This window comes from Gracilinanus agilis, chromosome 3 (assembly GCF_016433145.1).
Source record: "Gracilinanus agilis isolate LMUSP501 chromosome 3, AgileGrace, whole genome shotgun sequence".
In the NCBI taxonomy this organism is placed as follows: Eukaryota; Metazoa; Chordata; class Mammalia; order Didelphimorphia; family Didelphidae; genus Gracilinanus; species Gracilinanus agilis.
The window spans coordinates 130,447,615-130,460,077 of NC_058132.1; the positions used below are offsets into that span (position 1 = coordinate 130,447,615).

Genomic DNA, 12,463 nt, shown 5'->3' on the forward strand with positions numbered 1-12,463 from the left:
CCCAGTATATATATATATATAAATGTATATATATATATACATACATACATACATATATATATGTTTATGTATCTCTTTATAGGTTTAAGTGGGTAAGGGATACTTTTATCATAAACAAGAACCACTTATGTGGAAGTCAAAAATTAGGAACAAAGTAGGTTCCTATAATTGTGGAAAAGTTGAATAAATTGTGAAGTAAGAATGTAAATTCAATTATACTGTGTTGTAAGAAATGATGAAGATGAGGAATTTAGAGAAACATGAGAAGACTTGTATGAACTCAGACAGGAAAAAGTAAGCAGGACCAGGAGAGCAATATAGACAATGATGAAGATGAAAACATCAATTCTGAATTCTGATAAAAGGTAAAATTGGTTAAAGAATATAATTCATAACTCAAACCTCCTAGCTCTGTTCTGTAAAGAGATGGGGGCGAGGGGAAAATATTGGTGCTGAACGTTGCAGACACTGACATGGTCATTGTGTCAGTTGGTTTTGATTAAATGTTTTTCTTTGTTACAAGGGAGGATTCAATGGGGGTGAGTAGAGAGGATAATATATCAGGAAATGACTGTCATATAAAAACAGATGTTGTTAATACAACATTTTTTTAAAATTATAGGAATCTTCGGAGAGTGAATTTCCATAAAAAAACCAAGTTAAAAACATCTTAAATAATACTGGCTAGTATAATTAAAAGGAAAACAATATTTCAGATGGTGCTTTATTGTACTTTATTTATCATAAGGATTAAAGAGATAAGACTTGGTATTTAGGATAAGATTTTGTATGTTATTTCATATATACATATTTAAAATGCAAGTTAATTGGCTAAAAGCTGTTAAAATGCCACAAATATTTTTAAAAACTTTTTTATTATAAAATTTTGTCTTCAGTTTTAAATATGAGAATAAAAAGAATTCTTCCTCTTTAATTCAAAATAAGCTGCAAGGACCTTTTGAGAACATATCCTTAAGGACTGAAAAAACAATATTCTTTAGATATTATAATTAGGACTCAAAAATTCCTTTAAATAAGACACTTCTTATTTTCATTATTTCATGGTGGTAGCTTGAACTTTTAATTTTCATTTATTTTTCTAATTTTAGAATACTTTTTTTTGGGTCCATATAGACATACGAAAAAGAGATTATAATAAACACTGGCACTTTTCTACAAGAATGAGAAAATGCTACTTCTTAAATATAAAACAATGCAAAATAATGAAGCACCAAGAATGGAAGATAGATCCCCCTTTTAGACATGTGTGCATTTCAATGCCTATCACACAATTGACATAATTTAATGAAATGGTCTAGAACAGTGATGGGCAAACTTTTTAAAGGGGGTCAAAGGAAAGGAAATGCTCATCTGTCAGTCTGTTTCTAAGGCAACTCTTTCAAAGTTTCATTGTATTATTGTATCCTTCTCATTGTATTCGTCAGATTAGAAATAATGTCATGCAGCTGGATAGAACATTTCAGGGGGCTGCATCTGGCCCTCGGGCTATAATTTGCCCATCACTGGTCTAGAAAGTTGATCAGAGGTTGTACAAATTAACCAGGTTCAAAAGTTCTTTCTGAATAGGAAAGGGAAAAATGTTTTTCACTGGGATAGAGAAGTCCCAGAGAGAAAAGACCTCTTCTATCACAGCAAATCTATAACCATCTCTAACTGAGAGCTTTAGAAAGTTGCCCAGGGCACTATGAGTTTACTTTGATTTTTGCCCATAGTCGCAAAAGCAACGTGTCAGAAGTGGGATACGAATTTAGAAGTCTTCTTGACTCAGAGGTTCCCTCCCTGTCTATCTTAGAAAAAGCCTGAGAAAAAGAATTGAAGTAGAAAATAAAATATCCATACAATTCTTAGATTTATGGGCAGCTACACATATACTGACAAACTTTTAATTTATGGAAAAGGAAAATCAAATAGAAGTTTTTGTTTTTCTGTGGATAACACTTTGATGGCTCACACAAAAAATGAGGATAAGAGGAAAGAGTCCCTAGAAATGTATTTACTTATAGCAATAAGAAAAGTAATCCTATGGTCCATTTTGAGTTTTTTTCACTTGGAATGATAGTTTTAAAAAATTTAAAATGAATTTTATTGTCTATCTTAGAATCAACACTAAGTATTGGTTTGAAGGCAGAAGAACTATAAGGGTCAAGTGACTTGCCCAGGGTCACACAGCTAGGAAGTATCTGAGGTAGGACATCCCATCTCCAGGCCTGGCTCTCTGTCCACTGTGCCAATCAAGCTGCCTCCTACTGATAGTTTTTAACAAAGAAATTTAAGTCATAGAATTGCAGAATTTTAATGACATTTTGCCCCTATCCTGACCTAATGTTAAATAGCTTTCAAGGAGATTGGAGAGTTAATTATGTCATTATTTCAATGGTGCAGCATTTTGAGGATACAAGTTTAAAAATAACAAAGAATGTTTCTTATAATGAAATATATTTAATCCAATTTATCAAATAGTTGAGTGCCTACTTAATGAAAGCATTAGGCTTAGTAGCACTGGAGATTTAATAAGAAGCCTGTCTTTGCCCTCTATCCTCAAAATGCTTGTTATTGTCCACTATTTTAGTGTTAGCTTTCTTGGAATGTTAATCTTTCTTTTATCTATCAAATGTTCCATATACATCTACAAAAAAGAGATTATAGTAAACAGTGGAACTTTTTTTAAATAGGAATGAGAAAACTACAGCTTAAAAATATTCAGAAAATAACTGAAATGAAGAAAATAGATTCTATCTTTTAGATATATCTCCATTTCAATGCCTATTACACAGATTAACAAAGTTTAGTGAGATGGTCTAGAACTGTGTTGGTGAACCTATGGCACATGTAGGGGGTGGGGCTGCTCTCCTTGCCCCCTCCACTGTGCCTGAGGACATTTCTCACATGTCCCATCCCTCTGCCCAGCAGTCCAATGGAAGTGCTTTCTCCCTCCCTGTCTGGTCTCTAAGGTCTCTAAAAGGTTCACTATCACTGTTCTAGAATGCCTAGTCAAGAATTTTTTTCTGAATAGGAAAAGGAAAAAAAATGGCTAACAAACTGGCATCCAAGGAAGAATAGCAAATACAGAGAGTTCTCAATTTTAAGGAACTCAGTCTTGGGATAAAACAACCAGAAATTTCACAAACGGAGAAATGTGTTTATATATATATATATATGCATATATATATATACATGTATATGTATGAAAACATTACTATTTGTGATGGTTCACCACATATAGTTATGTTTTCCTACTCTAATAGGATAAGAATCTCAGTCTCCAGATTACATTGTTTTTTTCTTGAATCTCACTTTTCTCAGACTCCATAACACTTAGTATTAACTATTTTCTCTGCTTCTGTATTAGAAATTAATATGACAACAGAAGATAAATATTTTTTAAACCTACAGTCAACTTCTGATTTTTCAGTGTCACTGAATAGCTGAAGGATCCCTAAAGAAACAATTTTAAATGAAATCCAAAATAATACACTTTACTTCAATTGCTATTTAAACTACTGTTGGTGTCTAAAATGAATATGCATCTCTGGTACAACTCTAGTAGAGTCACTTATGATTAATGAAGAATTAGCTCAGAAAACAAGATGAGAAGGGAGAAGCAACTGAGCTGTATAATCCACACTGGACATTCAGTCTGAGTCATTCTGAGTTATGCTTTGACTGATTCTACCATAGTATTAGATACATTTTACCACTGAACGAAAATACTTTTTTTGTTGTTGTTAAAAAACAAAAACAGAAAAACACTTTTACCAGTAACAACAAAACCTATCAGGTTTCAAAACCTCAATTAGTACAGGAAATTGAGCTCCTGTGTGAGCTAGGATTTTATAAGCCTGTGTGCTATAAATAATAGAGCTTCTGTGATAAAAAAAGCTGTTTTGCCAGATTTCTTAGTATATAACTAATGAATGCCTGAAAGCAACAAAAGAGAATTAGAAAGCCATCAGTGAGGTTTTGTGAGCCATAATATTTAGTTTAATATTTTACTTCTATCCAAGGAAGGATGTAAAAGCCCCTATAAATTCTTAGATATTACTTCTGAACTCCAACATGACTGAATATTTTATTTGCATTTAGTTCATGTGTTATTTTATTAAACAGGATACCATGTGGATGAATGCTATAATTAGCTTTTTTTCCTGAATTATATATAATTTTGTGGGGATTATGAGGCAATCTTTTTATTTTGGCACTTAGGAATCTATTTTCCCCCTCAATATCTTAGGCAATTTATATTGGTTCTGCTTGAAGGTTTTTTGTTATACTTATCAATGTCAGGCTTAATGAACAACAATAACAATGAAAACTTAAAAACACCTATGAGGAAGAAGTTGCTTTTGTGATTGTCCATACCAAAGATTATTAAGAGAAAAAATGGTGTACAATATATAGGAAGCCAGTCATTCAGCTAGGAGGACGTGCTCCAATCTTGCCTCAGACGTTTAATAACTGTGTGATACCTTACAGTTATAAGTTACTAAACTACACTGGACCTTTGTTTTTTAATCTGTTAATGGGGGGGATAGGAGCTGATAACCTTTCTTTCCATCTCTTCCACCTAGAAAGATCTATGATCCTATGAACTTCCTCAGTGCTTCTCTAATAGGCTTTCCAGTCTTCATCTATCTCCTACTCTGATGGATTTGAACTAATACTGACACCACATTATAAGTTATTGATCTTTACTTGTATTGCATTAAAAATAATGGCTTGAAAAAATGTTATAGGATATTTTGACTTAAACAGTAAGAAGACAGGATAGTGACAAAATGCCATTATAATCCAGCAAAGAATAGAGCATATCCCTGCTTCTTTTCTTGAAGCACTTATTTCGAGTTAGTATTGAGATCTACAAGTCTTTAGAAACAATGTATTTCAATCCCTTCATTTTATAGATGAGGTAACAAACACCAACAGATGTTAGATTATCTACCTTGCAGAACCTATATAGGTTCAAATCTTGGTTCTTGGTTCTCTATATATAAAAGAATACAGAAATCACAGAATTGTAGACTTAAAGGAATTTGAAGAGACCTCCGCCATCTTCTAATCCAATTATACTCAGAAAGAATCCCCATTATAACCAGATAAGAAGTCATCTAGGCTCTCCTTGAATACAAATGTGACTGAATATTTCAGTGACATGGACATTTAAGGAGGAGAGATCCATCATTAAAACCCTTACCTTCTGTCAAAAATTGCCTACCCTGTAAGGGTAGGCAATGGAGGTCAAGTGACTTGCCCAGGGTCACACAGCTGGGAAGTGTCTGAGGCCATATTTGAACCTAGGACCACCTATTTCTAGGCCTGGCTCTCAATCCACTGAGCTACCCAGCTGCCCCCATCCTTTTTTTTTTTTTTTTTTTTTTTTTTTTTGAGGGCCATGACTATTTTATTAAAAGCCAGGATTGGAAATAATAATATACCTAAATTGCAGGATTGTTGTGAGGATTAATAAGATAATATTTGTAAAAGTGCTAACAATAGTACCTGGCACACAGTAGGTCCTATATAAATGTTTCCTTTCTTCCCCTTCCCTTAGGTAGGTAGATGGCACAGTGGATAGAACACACAACCCTGGAGTCAGAAAGACCTGAGTTCAAAGCTAATACTAGCTGTGTAACCTTGGGCAAGTCATTTTTCTTCATCTTTAGAATGAGCTGGTAAAGGAAATGGCAAACCACTCTGGTATCTTTGCCTAGAGAACCTCGAATAGGATCATGAAGAGTTGGACATGACTGAAATGACTGAACAATAACTTCCTTCCCCTTTTTGCATAAATTGTTTTCCTTCACTCAGCATCAAAATTCCATTCACTTCACTCTCCAAGAGTTCATACAAAATCTTCTGAGGTCTCTTTGAAACCATCCTGTCCTCATTTCCCACCACCTTCACTGCTTTTAGACTTCCTTACAAGTCTCTATCATGCCTTCTTTCCTCAGGAGGCTCATAACTGGTAAATCTCAAGCTACAAGATTGACTCTGCCCTTCATACTCACATTTTGTCAGTAGCCTCTGCCCTTCTGATTGGACCCTCTATAACACTTTGGGACTTCTTTGGAATTGTCCATTTTAACTGATTCTCTACTAAGGTTTTCAACTTATTTATGTTGTTTCTCCCATTAGAATGGAAGTTCCCTGAAGGCGAGGACTATCCTTCTATTTGTATTTGTATCCTCAATGCTTACATGGGACTTGACATATAGTAAGCATTTAATAAATGTTTATTGTATTCATCATTCCTCATACCACAACAATATTCTATCACATTTATATACTACAACTTGTCTAACCATTCCCTGATTGCTGGGCACACTCTCAGTTTCCAATTCTTTTCTACCACAAAAAGAACTGCTATAAATATTTTTGTATTCACAAAAGAAAATATTTTCCATAAAAGGAAAAAAGGTCACAAAGGAAATTTATCTTAAGTAAAATAATCCTCTATTAATTCACCTATAGAGATGGCCTAGAAATCAATGTGCTATCTGAAGTAAAAATTAAATAACTTCCAGTCATTACTTTTTTATTATTATAAACAATTTCAATATGGGTAGTTACAAAGGCTTTCCATCAAAATTTTAAAGGAGCTAAACTAAATTTTGATGTTTTCAATTATTTTACCTTGAAATAAAAAACTTAATAATTGAAATAGATTCCTATAATTCTAATTGATAGATTGCACAGCTCCACAGATTTGTTCTCTCATTTTCACTGATATGCAATAAAATAAGTTCTAAAAAATAAACAACTGAAAAATATCATTTTTAAGGAAAAAATTTAACTTTGATATAAATAACATGTTAATTAGAGGTAGCCTATATAGTGATGATGTCTAATTCATACTTTATGGGCCAAATCTCTGGACAAGGAGAATCCAAATTTCTTTCAAATTTCTGAGGACATGATTTATCAAATTTCAAATATTAAATAATAAAATAAACAACAATAATAAATAAAATCTAAAATATTAAAACTAAATCTACATCTTAAAATTAATGTAAGGCTATATGTAACATATCTACTGTGTAGGTTATATAACAAAAAAGAGAGAGGGTTAGGTATTTTCTCCAGCTACCACAGGCCTTTGTACACAGCAAACACTTAAAATGCATTTTCTTTCATTTATTTCTTTGCTGGTTCATTATTCATATAATAATCTAAAATTATTGATGTATTGCAAGGTTTTGTCTGGCTCTCTGTTCTCTCTTTTGATAACCTTATCAATTCCCAGGCATTTAAATATATTCTTTATTCACTGACCTATATCTATAAAGCCAACACACAAATCTCTCTAAAGCTTCAGTCCCATATTGCATTTTTCTATTGCTCATTTTGGACTATATATCTTGGTGAAAATCTCAAATCTACTATGTCTAAACCAGAATTCAATGATCTTTTCTCCCTGAACACTGCCCTTTATATCCAACTTCCTTAGTTCTGTTAAGAGTTCCACCATTTTTCTAGTCTTGCAGGTTTGTGACTTAACATTATCCTTGACTCCTCATTTTCCCTTACTCCAGAGATCTAATTAGTTGCCAAATTTTGCCATTTCTACTTCTATATATCTTGCATCTGACCCTTTCTCTGTAATCACAGAACTACCACTTTAGTACAGGTCCTAATTACTTCTCACCTGGCGTCCTGCAATGGTCTTCTAATTGGTCTCACTGCTCAAGTCTTTATTCAAAAGCAAATTCTCTTAAGTGTCAGTCTGAACATGAAACTTTCATGTTCATACCTGTAAAATACAAACTCCTCTGCTAGGCTTTGTAAAGCCCTTCCAAACTTGGCCTCAATCTACTTTTTCTGTTTCCTTATATTTTTCCCCCTCCTACATTCTATGGTCCTGCTGAGCTGCCCTTCTTTCTGCTCACCACACATGGAAAAGACATCTTCTGTGTCTTGAAACTGGCAAATTCCCAACTTTGGAATTTTTCATTTGCCTTTATCTCATAAAATCTCTTTATTCCTGTGAGACCCAAATAAAACAATACCTTCTATTCCTGACACCCCCCCTCCACTTGTTAATATTTTCTCTAACTATGTTATATTTTGTTGTTCAGTCATTCAGCTGCATCTAACTCTTCGTGACCCCATAAAGAGTTTCTTGGTGAGGAAATGAGAGTGGTTTGCCATTTCCTACTTCAGTGGATTAAGACAAACAGAGGTTAAGTGACTTGCCCAGGGTCACAAAGCTAGCAAGTGTCACTTTGTTTTATTCTGTACATGTTATTTTACATATACTCTGTATTCATTTTGTAAATGCTTATTTATGTATATGCTATCTCATGTAATGATAGAATGTAAATTCCTTGAATGCAGGGACTGCTTCATTTCTTTGTATTTATCTATGAATTGTTTCATTTATTTTTTATCTTTGGGTAGCTATGGAGTTCAGTGTTTAGAGTATAAGGCTTTAGATTTGGGAAAATTTGAATTTGAATCCTGCCTTACACATTTACTGTGTGACCATGGAAAAGTTGTTTATCCTCTCTTAGTTTAAGTTTCTTCCACTGTAAAATGGGGATAATAATAGCACCTACCTGTTGGGGCTTTTATGAGGATCAAATGAATTAATATATGTAAAGTGCTTTACAAAACTGAAAGTGCAGTACAATGCCATCATCACTGATAATTATGATGATGATGACACACACTGTCTATCACTGGGTCTGCATAAAGTAGGAATTTGTACCCAAATGCAAATAATCTTTCCTTCTTCAGAAATTGCTTGGCACTTTTTATCTCTTATTATTTACTACATTTCATTTTAAACTATGGTTTTGCCCACCTTATGAGACTGTACATTCAAAGGAGGGAGAGATAAATTCTTAAATATCTTTTTATCACAACCAGCACATAACACAAAGTATTGTATACAAGCACTTAGTATTTGCCAGTTTAAATGAATTGTAGAATGTGGCCTCATAGCACTCCAGATGTGGTCTGACTAAGACCTGATAATAGTACACTTATCACTTCTAATTTTGTAGATATTTTACTTCTTTAATGAAGCTTAATACATGGTAGCCATTTCACCTGGTGACACACTGAAATTATGGCCAAGTAAAAACTCCAAGTTTTAAAAATGAACAATTATCTATGATATAGCTTTCATTCTGCCCTTGTGCTATTGACTGGCCTTAATTATTTATGTGATTCAGCAAAACCTTCCAATATATTGAGATCTTTAAGGGGTTCCCTTTAAATCATCTAACATATTAGTTTTGCTTCCCATCTTCATATAACTGGCAATCTGATAAGGTCATCAATTATAGTTTCTCCTTTAAATACTTCATTATTTCAATATGTCTGTGACACTGTTGACTCGGGTATCCCTTCGACTGGTGCAAGTTACAACTCACATTTGCTTTTTCATTCTATGCAATGCTTTTCTACTTTCTTTCATAGCTCCTTAAAAGAAGATCCATCTAATATGATAGAGCCTTGATATAGGCCTTCTTTCTATTTTGCAGTTACTAGTGAAGAGCTTTGGCTATCAAATTTCTTATTCCTCAATATTATCACAAAATTATGTGATAAGCAGACATATAATCTTCTTTGTTTAATAATTATACATTTCCTCATGTATGTCCATTACTGAAAATATGGCCCTCATAATTTCATAGTTTATCTAGCATTTCCCCAATGCACTTAAACCAAGGAGTGGTTCATATTTTTAAGGGAATGGCGTAACACCCCAAATTCAAATTAACTTATCCTCATTCTTCTATTCAATTTTTAGTCTAAATTTGCTGTCTGTTCATTTGTATTGCCTGTCTTGAATAAAACATGCAGACTAATTAATTTAATGGAAAAACCACCCATTTATATGTTGTAGTCTGGAGAATATGAATTTTCTTAATCTATTTAGTTTTTCCCATAAGGATTGTTAGATCAATCTCTTCAAACCATGGATCTCATTTAGGACTTCTTGAAATGTTATGGTGCTTCAAATTTATTCAACAAAGGTATATTAAGAGCTTACTTCATGTAAAGGAGCTGGTAATACAAAAACATAAAAATGAAACAATCTTTGCTATCATGGAACTTACTTCCCACTAGGCAAGGTACAACATGTATTCTGATATGTCAATGGATCTCTGCCCTTACTCATGCGGTTCTAGTAATGCATATTGTGATTCATCCATGTCAAGCAATCCTGTAAGGCTCCCTGCCATCTATGTGCTCTAATTAAGTCTACAATGAGACCACACAATGTACTGCGGATTGGTTTCTAATGGAATTGTCATCATAATCCTTACTCTTGGCTTATGATTTACCTTTTCCTTCCAGTCATACATTTCTTTTTTTTTTTTTTTTAAACCCTTACCTTCCATCTTGGAGTCAATACTGTGTATTGGCTCCAAGGCAGAAGAGTGGTAAGGGTAGGCAATGGGGGTCAAGTGACTTGCCCAGGGTCACACAGCTGGGAAATGTCTGAGGCCAGACTTGAACCTAGGACGTCCCATCTCTAGGCCTGGCTCTCAATCCACTGAGCTACCCAGCTGCCCCCTCATACATTTCTTTTAAGAAATCTTTTATACTGTTTAGTAATCAATCAATGAATCAATAACAAAGTATTTATTAAATACATGGCATTTGCAGATTCTGTGCAAAGCCCTGGGATCTAAACATAAAAATTAAATGGTCCTTGATGGCAAGGAACTTATATGTTACTGGGAAGACAAAAAGTACAAAAATAAATACAAAGTAAATTGCTGTTTGTAATACTGCTTATCATCTATTGTATTCCTTTATAGAGTTTTACAAATGAGTTGAAATTATAAACTAGCAAGTTATAAACTGGCTTCCACCTTTCTTTGCCTGACACATTCTGTAGGCTGTTAGTTTCTAAGCTCTTTTTGCTTTTTGTCTTGGCAACTTTTACACTGACTAAACTTTTGCAGAAAATGATGGTGATCAAAATAGCTCACTTCTCTCCCCTATCTAATATTACTATCCTTCACATAGCTACCACTCTGCTGTTATTTTCTTAAATACAAGTGTGACCACGCCATTCACCTCCTTAATATACTCCAATGTCTCATTATAGCTTCTAGGATCCTTAAATTCCTTTGTTAAGCTTTTAAAATCTTCCACAAATTGTCCCAAATCTACCTTTCTTCTCAACTTTATTATCCATTTCTCTCCTTCTTATACTATAGTTCAGTCAACATGGCCTTCCTGTTATTTGCTCTCTTCTTCCTGGACATGGACTCCCGCCTTACAAAAATCTCTAATAATGTCTTTTTCCCCCCCAAAATTCTGCTAATGCAATTTCTGTGTGAAGTCTCTCCTTGTTTCTCCTCTTCTCCAATTACCTTCTGTTTATTTTTCACATACTTACTTATGAATCTATTATTTCACTGGATAAAATATAAGCTCTTTGAAGGCATGGACTATTTTCTTTTTGTATCCATCTTCCCTCTACAGCCCTCCTCTCCACCCTCACCCCCACAGTGCCTGACACAAAGTAGGTACCTAACAAATGCTTGCTGAATTTGCCTTTTTCCATTTCCTCTTTTTCATAATTTACAAACTAATTTGAATGTTAATTATTGCAATAATTTACAGTATCTTGTCATCTTTATCTTTTCTTTTAATCTGATGTTGACCTGGCCTTTGTTCTAACTAGTTAATGGTCTAATTGCATGGAGATAGCCAATTCTGCCATGATTCCCACTTTTGGTAATCATTCATTTTTGGTTCAGTTTTTGTGACAGTGTTTATGCTCACCAAATTTATCCCCTTTTGATTCTTCTAAAAATGTATTTTGGGGGGGCAGCTGGGTAGCTCAGTGGATTGAGAGTCAGGCCTAGAGACGGGAGGTCCTAGGTTCAAATCTGGCCTCAGACACTTCCCAGCTGTGTGACCCTGGGCAAGTCACTTGACCCCCCCCCCATTGCCCACCCTTACCACTCTTCCACCAAGGAGCCAATACACAGAAGTTAAGGGTTTAAAAAAAATGTATTTTTGGTATATAAGTTTGAGACTCTTGAGTAGTTTAAAGCTGTCATCTTCTTTTGTTTCTCCAACCTAAGTCATACTGATTGATAAATGTTTCACCCTTTTCCTTCTATTCTTCATTACACTGAAATAACTGAATTTAAAACTAAAAGTTAACTTTAAGAACATCTAGTCCTACCATTTTCTAGTCCATATTTCTCTATTTTATTTATAAAGATGTCATGAGAGTTTTTGTATACATACACAACTAGGATTTTCATGGTATCTCTCCCAATAGAACCCCTTGAGGACGGGGACTATTTTTGTATTTCTTTCTATGTCCAGTATTTAGTAAGTGCCTGCCACATAGTAAGGTTTTAATACATGCTTTTTGACTATTTGTTGACTTTATTTCCTAACCTCTGAATTCAGGAATCCCTGTCTCTAATTTGCCTCCCTATTAAGAAATAGAATAAAAAATAGC

General features: G+C 34.0%; 1 protein-coding gene across 1 annotated transcript in view; it reads right to left on the reverse strand.

Annotated features, from left to right (window-relative positions):
• The window catches only part of NBEA (neurobeachin), an 800,789-nt gene that overhangs the window by 88,134 nt on the left and 700,192 nt on the right, over window positions 1–12,463 (reverse strand). The gene's annotated exons all lie outside the window — the stretch shown is intronic.